Source organism: Canis aureus, chromosome 13 (assembly GCF_053574225.1).
Source record: "Canis aureus isolate CA01 chromosome 13, VMU_Caureus_v.1.0, whole genome shotgun sequence".
NCBI classification, from domain to species: domain Eukaryota; kingdom Metazoa; phylum Chordata; class Mammalia; order Carnivora; family Canidae; genus Canis; species Canis aureus.
Genome location: NC_135623.1, coordinates 44865672 through 44879342, shown reverse-complemented (window position 1 = coordinate 44879342; position 13671 = coordinate 44865672). Strand labels below are relative to the sequence as shown.

The 13671-nt window shown below is 37.8% G+C and overlaps 1 protein-coding gene across 20 annotated transcripts in view; it reads left to right on the top strand.

Annotated features, from left to right (window-relative positions):
- ANKS1B (ankyrin repeat and sterile alpha motif domain containing 1B) overlaps positions 1-13671 on the top strand; it is a 1050493-nt gene that overhangs the window by 912017 nt on the left and 124805 nt on the right. The window lies entirely within an intron of this gene.

Below are 13671 nucleotides of genomic sequence, written 5' to 3'. Positions count from 1 at the left end.
AATACACAAGAACAAAGCATAAATGTTTGCCATTGGCTTTAATAGCCGCGTATATCAAGAAGCCTTGGGAAAAAAATTGCTGCATCCATATTTCTTTGAGGTAAAGATTACATTAGCTATGATGTCTTTATGCTTGTATTAATATTTGATTTCTTTAAAATGATTGTTTTCAAAGTGCAGTACTGTCAATATATTTAATAATTTGCTTGAGAAAGAACATTTACATGAGTGCATTTATCTTCCCACATAACTGTCAATAATACATTGTTCCAGAAATCTATTTTTATGTAGATGTAATTTTCATGTAAAAATTAACCTTTCTTATAATTCTAGTGTGAGACGAAAACCATTCTTATTCATCTGATTTTTGCTTTCTCTTCACACAATCATGAGATGGTTTTTTTTGAGAAGGCAAATATGATTCAGCTGAGTCATTTTTTTTCTTTAAAAAATTGTGAAGATAGATTAACTTGTTTAGTTTAGTTCCCTAAAAATTTTTGTCTTTAGTCCATATCTCCTAGCTGTTCATATTTACAGAGAGTGAAGACCTAGGGACTGTTTGCTGGGAGTTTCCTCCCATGAGAACAAGAGGAAATTCAGAGCCGATCAAAGCAACTCTTGAACTGGAAGTAACAAAAACGCACATTCTGACCCCCCCCCCCCTTGGTTACTGAATACTCGATAGTACATTTTTAGGTAAATCACAAAACAAAGTTATTCTATAAGTGACTTTTATGGATACAGGTCTTTGGGGTTTGGAATTTAATGTAACTAAACTGAAACTACTGACCTCCCAGGACCAACCACAAGGAAGGACACCCTCTGGAAAATCAATGACTGCACTGAGATCTTCCCGGATGCCTGCGTGTGCCACGCTCCTGCACCTCTGTCACTACAGACAGCCGCCTTCGCAGTGCACGGGCAGGCAGGTGGAATCAGTGGGTGCCCCCAGCATCAGCTCAGGGCTGCTTGGCAGTATGTTCAAAGGGCATTCAGGTCAATATTGGTCAGGGTTAGGTTTTTGTGGCCATCTTAAAACCAAGACTCCTGGCAAGAGAAAATGGCATTTTAAGACTGTTGGAGCATCCTCTCTTTCTAGCTCCTGTCAATTAGAATGACTTTTTGGTAGCCATAAGTTTTATGGTCTGTTTTTGGTTTCAATTAAGGCTTCAGAGTGACTCGTGTAGAATTGTAGCGGCAACAGGTGGTATGTTTTGTGTTGTGTGATGTTCATAAAAGTCTCATTTCCCCATGTTTAGAAATCACGACCATGTTGTAGTTATTTTTCTAGAAATATAAAATGTAACTGTAAAAATAAGCTGCTTCTCTTTATCTCCATGATTCACTTCTCCAGAAAAGACTTGCAGACCATATGCAGTATTTCTTGGCTCTTAGTGCATTTTTTTCTGTCCTAACTGTCAACTTAGTATAAAAATAATTGGTTCCAATTGTTTTCTTGTAGTATAGCTTTCCCTCCGGAATGGAAGGTCTGGCATTGCCTCCTAAACATCTCCCAGGGGTTGGTTGATACTCCTGATATGAATGATGCTATTTATTTCACCCTACTGGTAGATTAGTCATAAAAACTCATGCCAAACCAAATTTGGGACAAAGCTTCAAATTAAAAATATATAGTCCCTCCCAAGTTTCAACATTGTTTACACACTAGCTCTCCCTTCTTTTACCCACCCTGAAGTTCTCCTGTCAGGAAAGCTGTCTTGGAAGATGAAATTTTTTTCATAGCTAGTGGGAGAACCTCTTCTCCTCCATCTTCTCCTGACCACCTATTGCTGACTTTTTCTCTCCTCTCATTCACTGCTCTTAGTTCAGGTATCTTTCAGGTCACACGCACTCCTTAATCCCTTTCCTTGGATCCCTCTCCTAATGCCTCCAGAACACCACTCTGTCTTTTCCTCTTTTACATTTTTTATACAAACAATGGCCCACTTCATGAGCATTTTGGGGGGTGCTAGTGATATGTCTGCTATAAAGGAGCCAATAGCTATGCATTTTTAAGTGAGCTTATATGCAATTAAAATTAAAAAAAAAAAAAACAGGACCAGAAAGCTCCCATAAAAATGCTCTGAAGTCCCTTTCAGAATACCCATAAATATCTCCACCCATGTGAAAGGCTGATAATAGTTGTCATTTGTCCATATTTAAATAACTTAAAATATTTATTTTTAATTGTATGTTGTGCCAATGGTAATTCATTGTGTTGATTTTCTTGTATTTTTGTTGCATATATGCAGAATTTTATTCCACTGTGGGGTCCAGTAGACTTTGATATTTCATTATCATTTCTCTGTAGCCTCCTTGAAGGAACATGCATTGTGAATTCAGCAAGTGACATAAAAGACAGCTTTGCAAACACAACCCTTCCTTCTAAGCCGAGAAACCATCTCTGTGTGTAATCATGCACTTGGGAAATATTTATTAGACATCTGCTATCTTCTAGAAGTATTTGTTCAATGTCTGCATTCTTAGGGCAGGAGATATACCAGCGAACAAAATAGACAAGGTTCTTGTTTTCTAGAGCAGATATCTAGTTGGGAAGGAGTGACATAAAACAAGTAAATGAATGGAGAAGAGAATCGCAGGTGGTGGTAAGTGTTGTGAAGGCCACACCACAGGTCAGGTGCTTGAGAGTTTTCTGGAGGGGAAGGATGCCACTTTAAAAAATGCGTTCAGATAAGGTATCCCTGAGACAGTGCCTCTTGGAAACCTGAATGGTGAGCAGGAACCAGCTGTGCAGAGATGCTGGGGGAAGAGCTTTCCAGGCGCAGAGAACTGCCTGTGGAAGAGCCCTAGAGGGAACAGGTGCAGTGTGTTTGGGCAACAGAGAGAAGTTGCAGGTCATCCTCAGCAGTCATGGCAAAGAGTTTGGGTCTAATCTAAAAACAGAATGGGGCAAATGGAGAAGGTAAATCAGAAGTGGGATTGCTTTACCTTTACCTTTGAAAAGAACACACTGGCTGCTCTGTGAAGGCTAGATAATACTCGGGCATGAACGGACACAGACAGACTACGCAGGAGACCATTAAGGTAGTCCAGGTGAGAAATGACAGTGATTTGGATCAGGTTGTGGCAGGAAACAAAGGAGAGATCGGTGGAAAGAGCCACAATATCAAAGTGTGAAAAACTTCTTGAAATACGACAAATATAGGAAAATATGAAGAAGAAAATAATAATTCTCCATAACCAACACTGCCCAAAGTAACATCTGTTAATATATTGGCATTTTTAAGGAAAATAATCACTGTATTGTTTTTGATATTTTGATATGTGATCAGGATTACTCAGGCACTGCACACAATGCAAATACTAAAATTTTCAAATTGCCCTAAATTCTACCACCCAGAAATAACCATCTATAACATTAGACTGGCAATCACTGCAGGCATCTTTCTACATATACAAGTGAAGGGATTGATAAATGGATGCATGAATAGAAAGAGATACTTTTATAACAGTGGCAACAATGAAATTGTACTGGAAATGCTCTTTTAAAATAAAGAGCATCAAAATTTAATTTCTTATATTTAACAGCAGAAAAAACAGAGGTAAAAAGTAAATATAACTGTTGAACTTGAAGCAAATGTCTCTTTACTCTAAGAATTATTTCTTAAAGGACTTCCTCTTATGGTTAAGAGAATTGGTTATGAAGAAGGCAAAGAGGTCTGAGCAGGAGTGAATTGAGATTTTATGGGACTTGAGAATTGAGAATTTGGGACTCCTCTTTAAGAAAATGGAATATACAAGGAAACACACACACACACACACAAAGAAAATGGAATATAATTCAGTGGAATACTACACAGCCATAAAAAAGATGAGATCTTGTCATTTGCAACAATGTGGAGGGATCTAGAGTGTATTCTAAGTAAAGTCAGACTGAGAAACATGATTTCACTCATGCAGAATCTAAAAAGCAAAGCAAATGAATAAATAAACAAAAAAGCAGAATCAGACTTATAAATACAGAGAATAAACGCTGAGTTAGCAGAGGGAAGACAGTGGGGGCAACATGGGTAATGGGGAGGGGAAGATACAGGCTTTTTTGGTTATGGAATGAATAAGTCACAGAAATAAAAGACTCAGCACGGGGACCACAGTCAGGGATGCTGCGATAGCGCAGGATGATGACGGGTTAGAGCTATACCTGTGGCGAGCACAGCACAAGGCACAGAGATGTTCAGCTGCTGTGCTGTATCTCAAAACAAATGTGACATTGTGTGTCAACTACACTCAAATACAAAAAACTAAAAAATGAAAACAAAGTCACTTGTCGTGCTAATACCACTTTGGTTTGTAACCAAAGCCATGATTTAAGGAATTACTAAACTTGAATCCATTTTTTAAATAGAAATTTAAAAAAGAAAATGAAGTCTAGTTTACAAATCATAGAAAAAGCCCCCCCCCCTTCACGTGCCCCCGTGGCCTGGGAAAAAGCAAATCACCAAATAGGTCAAGGGCCTTGGAACTTAAGCCTCAGTGGCTTCACTCTGCACCTGCCTCACACTTGGAACCATGATGTTTTTCAGACTACTAGTTCCAATTTTAAATACATTGATTCTGTGTGAGTATTGATAGTCAACTGTATCAGTATACTGAGTATCACACTCTTGTGCTTTCTCTCCTTTGTAATTTTGCAGCTGTGATTTACTAGCGTTTACAGCCGCTGTGCAGCCTGAGACCACCCTTTGTAGAAGATTTGCTTTCTCTGCCTCGACCCCTATAAAATCTCTCCTTCTCTTGATTCCTCAGTAGCACAGCCAGGATATATCCAGACTTTTAATGTTCTGTTTCAAAATTTTCTGCCCTACAATGTGCTCTCTGCTGATCTTGTGTCCTATCCTTGAATGCACTTTCTCTTCTATTTGTGTTGTTACCCACAGCAGGGACACCAGTTATCCTTACTCTGGATCATCTTTGTCTCTCTTCCCCACATTCATGAATTTCTTTATAATTTAATCTTTTTGCTCTTCTCACCTACATCCACCAGGAATTTGAAAATCCTTTCTTCTGTGTCAGTAATTCCATTTTTAGAAGTGTCTCCTCTATTTCCTGATATTTCTGATTGATTGATTGACTGATTCTGAAACAGCACTCTTTGTTCCCTGTTTCCTCCAGTCCGCAGTCTGGCTTTTCATCCCTTTCAGGTGTTTTTCCTCATTCTGTCACTGAGCTTCCATTTTTACTGAAACCATTATTCTAGAGTAGAAAGTTTGTGTGAGTATTTCCTTCTTTTCCTTTGAATGAAGTTTTTCTAGAGTTCATTCCTTATGCTGTGACCCTTACGTTGGATTGTCCTCTCCTCCGTCCCTCCCTTCCTCTCTCTCTCTCTCTCCCCCTACTTCTGTTCATCCTCTCTTCTCCCCATTCTTAAGTCTTTGCATGTTGGCCATGCTGTTTTCTTCATCCTGCCCGTGCTTTGGGGGGCTCTGTCCAGACACAGTGTCAGTAAACTTCTTAAATCACTTCCCATTTCTTCTGGGACTGGTTTGCTCCCTTTTTCATATCTATTTTACGGCCTGGGCCTCCTCACTTTTTCTGAAGTCTGAAGAGATGGCGGAATGAGGCAGAAAATCGTAGGGAGAAGTAGCTCAAGCTGTATGTGGTGTTGGCTATCGATTTCCTAAGCTATGCTCTCTCCCATTTTGCCAAATGTCCCCATTATCAGCCTTCTTTCCACCAAATTGGGAGGGCATGGGTGGGAAATAACAAGGACAGCCTTTCTTTCTTTCTTTCTTTTTTTTTTTGTCCTTAACTAAAGGATTCCATTTGAGCTGGTTGCCAGCCTGGAGATAACCTCCGATATGGCAGGTTTCCTCATTTCTGTGGGCAGCCCTAGAATCTTCAGTTCCATGGAGTCAGCCCTTTGCTCCTGTTCTCCCATTTCACACATTTCCATTAGTAGAGAAAAGAAACAAATAAGGGTATTCAGTGACTGTGCTTTTCTCTAAATTTAGGATTACTAGTGAGAACTTTCAGAATTTTGTTGACTCACCTCTCTGGGTAGCAGGAACAGGATGAAGAACCAAGGAACACGGAGCCCTTTTTTTTTTTTTTTTTTTTTTAATTTTGCTCCAGGAACTTATGTTTCTTTCCTTGGCCACTTGTTTTGAATTTTGATCATATGTATGTGCCTTTCCTTGATTAGTTACTGTTGGGGTTTTTTTGTTTTTTTGTTTTTTTTTTTGGTTTCTTTTTTGTGTGTTTTATTTCTGACGTTCTCCAGTCTCTTCACATTTTGTTAGGTATTTATTTAGGAAGAGAAGTTCTGTGAGGCAATTTAAATTTATTTGGAGATTAAATCAGACTCTGGGATATATTTTGGAGATAGAACATAGATGTCTTGATGATGAATTAATTTGAAAAGGAAGGGAAAGAAGGGGCTGTGAGTGACTCCTAAATTTCTGATCTTAGCAACCGGGTAGGTGATGAACAGATTGGACTAGGGTGGGGAAAAGTATCATTTCTGTTTTAAGCATTTAATGTTTGAGAAACTTGACATCCAGGTGGAAATGTCAAGCAGGTGGTTGGATCTACTAGTCTGAAACTCAGGGGAGAGATGCTCTGCATATAGGTGGTATCTAAAGCCATGTGCCTGGATGAGATCACCTAGGGAGAGAGAATGTAAACACGGGGAATTGTATAATGAATATGTACAGATCAAGATGCGTTCATGGAAGACCTCTTCAGGCTCAGCCTGAGCTGTTCTTAATGTGACAGATGTCTGAAATATTTCAGTATAAATGTATCAGGTTAATGGTTGGTGTGAATCAGTGAGAAATATAGATCAGAGAATATTTTAAAGATGGGAAATTTTATGCTTCTAGAGCTACACAGTAACTAGTAACCAAAGCATTGGCTTTCAAAGATTACTGAGACTTGCTTTTAATTATTAGCACTTTAAGTATATATAATTGAAAGTGAAAAGATTTGCTTTTAAACGAAATGTTATAAATTATCAGTTATAAAGACTCAATTTTCTCTGTTTTCAAAGTGAGTCTATATATATGTATACATATACATTTTTTATTTAATAGGTTTTATAATTAAAATACAGCTTTTACTCTAAGGTGTATATTGTAAAGAAATGCTGTATTTTGAAGTAACATGCTTAGTAAAAAGAACACTGTTCCAGAAAGTAGGAAAAGATTCCAGATCCAACTCCTCCAGTAATAATTACAATAACAAAAAAACAATATCAAACACACATAATCCTTTCACTGTGACATGCACTGTTCTAAGCACTTTGCATATATTTACTTTTTAAGAAGTTGTAGTCACACAGCTTCCAGCTACTTAATCTCTCTGGACTTTAGGCTCCTCGTTTGTAAAGCCAGTCTTCCCTCTAGCTCTAAAACTCAGCATTAATGTATCTTAAATAGTACAATTTATATCAAGAAACATAAAAATGTTTTAATGATCTTATTAACCAAAGCAAATGGAAATAGACTCTTTTATAGGCAAGGGAAGATAAGCCATTATATCACAAAGGTTAACCAGCATCAGGAGTAAATTATGGAGGTTTTGGTTGACTAGGACTCCATCGCCACAAAAATCTTCCCTCGTGGGGCAGCCTAGGTGGCTCAGTGGTTTAGCACTGCCTTCAGCCCAGGGCCTGATTCTGGAGACCCAGGATCAAGTCCCACACCGGGCTCCCTGCATGGAGCCTGCTTCTCCTCTGTGTCTCTGCCTCTCTCTCTCTCTGTGTCTCTCATGAATAAATAAAATCTTAAAAAGAAAAATCTTCCCTCGTGCTTTTGCTCATGCTGTTTCGGACCCTACCCTTTGTTCCAGGTCTTGCTTGCCACTTTTTCCTTGAAGCCTTTCAATTAGAAATAAGCCAGCCTTTTTCTGGACTCCCAATTTTTTGTGTCTTGTTTTTGGGTATATGCATACGTATGGCATATTCCCTGTGAGCCCCTAAGCTATTTGCAGGCAGGGACAATAATTTTTACAAAATCATCCATCACTTTTTATATTTATTTATTTATTTATTTATTTATTTATTTATCTATCCATCACTTTTTAAATTCAGTTTTCTTTATATGGACAGAGTACATACAGTGAATGAAATTCAGGCTTATTCCCTACAAAGTGAAATAATTTTATTCCAACTAAAAGCATAATATGTTATGATAAATGTTGACCTGAGAATCAAGACATGAATCCTAGCTCTGTTGTTTACCAGCCTCTGTGTCCTTCAAATTAGCTTCGATTCCTATCAACTGGCGATATCGGTATGTCTGTTCCCTCTGTTACCGAGCCATGAGCATTGAATGAAATAATATATGTGAAGTACTTGTTGAAAAGAAAAACACTGGAACCTGAGAACATATTTTTATGCTTCTCAAGCAAGATGTGGGGCACATTACCAGTTATCTTCAACTGATTCTCTGAAATGTTGGGGTCTGGGAACTTGCCCCAAAACCCACACCCCAACCTCAAACAGATAGTTTTCTGCTTTCCTAATGATTTTGAGTAAATACGATTTATTTAGCACAGTTAATGCAGATCACTTCTCAAATCAAAGAAGATGAGTTTTGTAGTAATGTGAGGAGTAAAAATCCAATGAAAATGGTGTGGTAGATTTCACCACACAGTGCCTTATAACTTCACCCTTTTTTAAACAATGCTTCTTTATGTTAATTCCACATAATCATTTGAAGAGTTTATGCATTGTTTCTCTGCACAACTATACATGAAAGCACAATATATTATGTCAACACGGAGTGCAGCGAAAGCAGTGGATTTGAGGTACTGTGAAGACCTTGGCAGTCACAGCCGTATCTGCCCACAGAACATTCTCTGCTTGTTGCAGAGCCACCAGCACATGGTTTCCTCTCTTACACATGACCACCATCACGCAGACCATGGCCAGTCACCCGCATCGCACACCAGAGCGAACTGCTTCCACTACGGGGCTTGAAGACTGGCCATGTGCCGCATTTTAGAGACCTAAGAAGTCAAATGATATAATTGTCACAATCATCTAGTGTTTTTACAGAAAGATTTCATGTACCGCCAGCCCAGGAATCCAGATTTTTAGCAAAATTAAAACAGAACTTAGATTAGCTGACAAGCCAGACTCTCCCAAATGGCACAAATTTAATGCATTAAGCTGTTCTATGAAATGTAAGAGTAATTGGGGTCCCTGACAGTGAACTAATTACTCAGAACGGTTTTATTTTATTTTAAACAAGCGAGCATCACTCTTTCAATAAATAGAAATCTCTGCATAAGATCTTGTTGGAAATCCTGTGTCTGTGAAACAGTACAAATAAAAGAAAATAAGTGATTCACGGTGATTCCTACAAAAAAAAATATGAAAACTGTGCAGAGCATTGTTGTTCATGACCAGTTCAAATAATAGATCTAAATGTTGACCATTTTCATTACTGCATGGTATTTCAAAACATAAGCCATGGATGTATCTAAAATAGTTAGCAACAGTACCTTAACATATACTTTGGCTTTATGAACATCTTTATTTGGAGTCTTATGAACATCCTTTCTACCTAAAAAAAAAAAAAAAGATTTTTTTTTTCAGTATGGCAGTTACTTGCTCAGTTGCTAGGTAACAAGGCAGATCTCTATAGCTTTATCTGAACACACAGCACATGATTTCTTAGTGACAATTATTTATATCCAATATATTAAAGTATGCTGTATTGATAATGATGAGATAAATCGTTGATTTACCTTCGGTGCCTTTGCAAGAAAGCGTGGAGTAATTCACAAAGCTAGTTTTGTTCTAACCTTTTTTTAAAGTGCTTATTAATATTCACCACTGAGAATGATCAGTTTTCTTGCAAAGCAGCAATAGCTAGATTGTTGATCTGAACATCCTTCCAACTAGCTGATCTCAATCCAAAGCATTGCCACACCTTTCTGACTAATTATCCTGTACATCATCTGGGAAGAGGTGATTTTGTTCTTTGATGGTGTCCATTCAAATGTCATAAAGTTTGAATTTTGTGAAAATTGTCATTACTCTTTATATTGCTTGTCATTCCTCATACTGTAATCGTCCAGGAGATCTAGCTCTACACTGAGAGGTAGCAGTTGATTTAGAAGGTATTCTTATCTTAAAAAATTAGCATTTATCATTTTATTTTTTTGTCATGTGATGCAGAGCTGAGAAATCACAGCAGCATATCATCAGTGTTACACAATCAACAATGGTGTCTTGGTAGAAATCTCTTAACAAAAGTTACCATTAAAGAAAAGATTGGTAATTTAGAATTATAAGCAGTGAATTTCTGTGGTAAGGAAGGGAAAAAATAATCCCTTTCCACTGTTTGTGGATTCTACCCATAATAATTGCCTTTCATCATATGGATTCACTTGCTCTAATACTTCTTCATATACACCAGGAACCGTGGGAAGTAGATGTTTATTCCAGATTCATTTCTTCCTGTCATTTATATTGGTAAATTTAAATCATTATTGGACGGAATGTATGCATTGAATTAATAGCTATTTTTCACAATCTTTTTAAAATAGAGTCAAAATGCTTTTTTATACTGTAGTGGGGGGCAAAGTATCTGTTGAACTTTGCACTTTTGTGGTAGAATGGCTATAATTAGTCCATCAACCATGGGATAATTAGAAATTATGGTACAATTTCCTTTATAGCATAAGAAATGTCACAATAGGTATTGTTGGTATTCAAGTTAGTCTTAAAATATTTAGTGTATGTGTTGAGCCATTAAAAGAATAAAATCTTGCCACTTGCAACAACGTGGATGGAGCCACAGAAGGGAAATAAATCAGAGAAAGACAAATACCATATGATCTCACTCATACATGGAATTTAAGAAACAAAACAAACAAGCAAAGGGGGAGGGGGAAGAGCGAGAGAGACAAACCAAAAAACAGACTCCTAACTGTAGAGAACAAACCAATGGTTATAGGAGGGGAGGTGGGTGGGGGATGGGGGAAACAGGTGATGGGGATTCAAGAGTACACTTACCATGATGAACACATTAAATAAAATGATTTAAAATTTTTAGTTTATAGGACAGTAACATAAGAGAAATCTTGGAGAATATTTGTTTAGAAATTATTTTTTGATGACAGCAAAAAGAATGCATCCATCCTCCCATAGAATCGGAAAACACAGAGACGAAAATGAGTTATTACCTGGATGTTGTGTGAACTGAAGATAACCTGTCTTTACAAGTCGGCATTCCAGGAAGCTAGTATTATATAGACAATAGTTTAATATGGAAGTTTGCACTTTACTAATACTAATGAAATGCCTGCATTCAACAAATACAGTCACCACCACCCGGGAAGCTGTAAAAACCACGTAGAATGATTGATTACTCTGAATTTCTGCAGTCTTGAGTATGCCACAGGCAAGGTCTATATTTTATTGACTATGGATGGAAGGCCTAAGCAATTTAGCAGACAATTCAACAATAATTTATTTGTCTCTTCACACTACACTGTTCAGTTTTCACTGTGGTGTTTTAAATACCAAAAGTAAAATAGAAATCAACCTCCTGGTGTCTTCTCCACTTTCCATATTCACAGTGACATACGGGTTTGCCTCGTTTTTAGAAAACATGCTGTTATATAAATCATCATGTATTCTAAAATTTTTTAATCGTTTCTGTCAGGGAGTCAAAGCAGATGTCTGTTTGCCATGTAACAATATTTCTCTCCTTAAAAAGGGATCAACTGGAAGATTCCAATAGTTTCTTTCTCTATATATATAATTATGGGAGGAAAAAAAAACTATTTATACAGAACTTTTTAGGAACTTATCCATCCTGTGAAGCTAGGTATACTTGTGAATTCTAGTTGGGGTTGACTTACTTTATATTTCTTATTTCCAGTTGGCATATTGTTGAAATGCGGCTCCATGTGATTGCTACCTTCCTTTGTGTCTTATTTTAAATGCTTATCATTTAAGTGGACTTTCACCATCATGTATTTCTTTTGTGGTGGTTGTTGTTAAATCATTTTATTTTTATTTTTATTTTTTTTTTGTTAAATCATTTTAAATGATTCTAATTGAAATCTTTTTTTTTTTTCCTCTTAATACCTGAGCCTGTCTCCTGTAGAGAAATTAGGTAATCCTTAGTATGAACTATTATTGTCTTACTCTTAGGCTCTACTTTAAAAAATAAAAATTAAATAAAAATTAAAAAAAGAAGGAAAGAAAGGAAAGGTTCTTTGTCCATAGAAAATAAAACTTACAGATCTGTCAGAAGGTCAGCATCCCAGGATGGGAAGGTTACATTCTGCAAAGCACTAGAGATGTTTTTGTTTTGTACTGTTAACATGTGTTTTATACTTTTCAAATCATTATTTATCATACTGTGCACAAAAGAAAAAAGCCAAAGAATCTCTGTATTCACCTCCCTTTTTGTTTATCCAGCCATTGTGGAAATCTTGGCTGAGGGTGAAAATACTATTAAATAATCATTTCAAAAGCAAATGTCATTTCTGATTGAAAACAGATGATTCTGTGTGCATGTGTGTGAATATGAAGATTCCAGGAAAATATATTTGCCCAATATTCAGGGTGCCTGAAAGCTTGAATATATATTCATCCATACTATTTGGAATAAAAATTATCTTCAAGTTTTAGGGCCACCTGGGTGGTTTGGTGGTTGAACGTCTGCCTTCGGCTCAGGTCATGATCCCAAGGTCCCGGGATCGACTCCTGCATCGGCTTTCCCTCTGCCTGTGTCTCTGCCTCTCTCTCTGTGTCTCTCATGAATACATAAATAAATAAATCTTTAAAAAAATATTTTCAAGTTTTAAAGATTATTTTATGGCACTTTTTCTCAAAAGACCTGAAGATGCTGTTTAAAGAATTTTCACCTGTGCTTTCTCTAATGCCACAAAAACATAGGAAGAATAGGAACTGAAACTGGGGTGATGGTAGGGAGAGAAGAGAAGTAGGAAAACTACAGAAAGGTAAGCTCGGGAAGAGCAAATAAGTTACATTTGTGTAACATGCCAGCAGGACACCTGGTGCGTTTCCTCAGAGGAATGCGCAGGGATGAGATTGCTTGCCAGACTTCTGGTTGCCTCTTACTTAGCTCCATGGCCCCTTTGGCTGCATGTGCGTTGGGGAAAATCACCAGTCTGAACCTTCCTGAGCCTTGTGTTCCTCCTCTGTAAGATGGCGATGGTGCCCACCCTGCACAGGTTTTCTGGGGACTAGCTGTAGACAGACAGGTGGACACGCAGTCCCCTGATGCACAGTAGGTGCTGAACCAATGCTAGCGGCCATTTTGTTTTCTTGAAGGTTCCTCTACTCATTACAGACATTTTTCTTTCATCTTTAGCCCCCAGATGTCAATGCATCACCAAAGTTAGGACCATGAGCGATGCTTTCAAAGCAACAAATCTGAGAATTATAGCCAGGACAGGAACTTAGAGTGTCAGGATCCCTGTGTGGGGCAGCGGTTTGGTGCCTGCCTTTGGCCCAGGGCGCGATCCTGGAGACCCAGGATCAAATCCCACGTCGGGCTCCCGGTGCATGGAGCCTGCTTCTCCCTCTGCCTGTGTCTCTGCCTCTCTGTCTCTCTCTGTGTGACTATCATGAATAAATAAATAAAATCTTTAAAAAAAAAAAAAGAACTTAGAGTGTCAAGCAAAGCTGCAGTGGCTGACCATGGCCCCTGCACAGCGTCA